This window comes from Macrobrachium rosenbergii, chromosome 27 (genome assembly GCF_040412425.1).
Source record: "Macrobrachium rosenbergii isolate ZJJX-2024 chromosome 27, ASM4041242v1, whole genome shotgun sequence".
Lineage (NCBI taxonomy): Eukaryota > Metazoa > Arthropoda > Malacostraca > Decapoda > Palaemonidae > Macrobrachium > Macrobrachium rosenbergii.
Genome location: NC_089767.1, coordinates 17,607,650 through 17,608,089, shown reverse-complemented (window position 1 = coordinate 17,608,089; position 440 = coordinate 17,607,650).

Below are 440 nucleotides of genomic sequence, written 5' to 3'. Positions count from 1 at the left end.
TTTACAAACTGCTTTTTATGCTTTTCAGTTCCTAGACACAACTCTTTTAATATATTTCCACTCGGAAAAGAAACTGTAACACAAGATCATCTCAGAATCTTGATGCTGAATTTATAATTTTGATTATCAGATAAGAACCCTGACACTATGTTCGGACCAGAAGGACAAAGAATCCAGGTAGATAACAGGAGGCATACACTATGATCATATTCGAAACCAAAAGTTAAAAAGAAAATAGCAGTAACACTTAAATTTCAAAATCTTCATACAAGTACATTAATCACTAAAGATTTTTAACCTCGGGTTGTTATCCCTAGACAACGATGCAGATAGGTATAGTAGGTGTGAAGCATAATGACATTACAACTATTAAATTAAGACAAAAAAAGCTACATCTCAACGCTGATATTACCATTACTCTTCACGTGAACATCGATGCT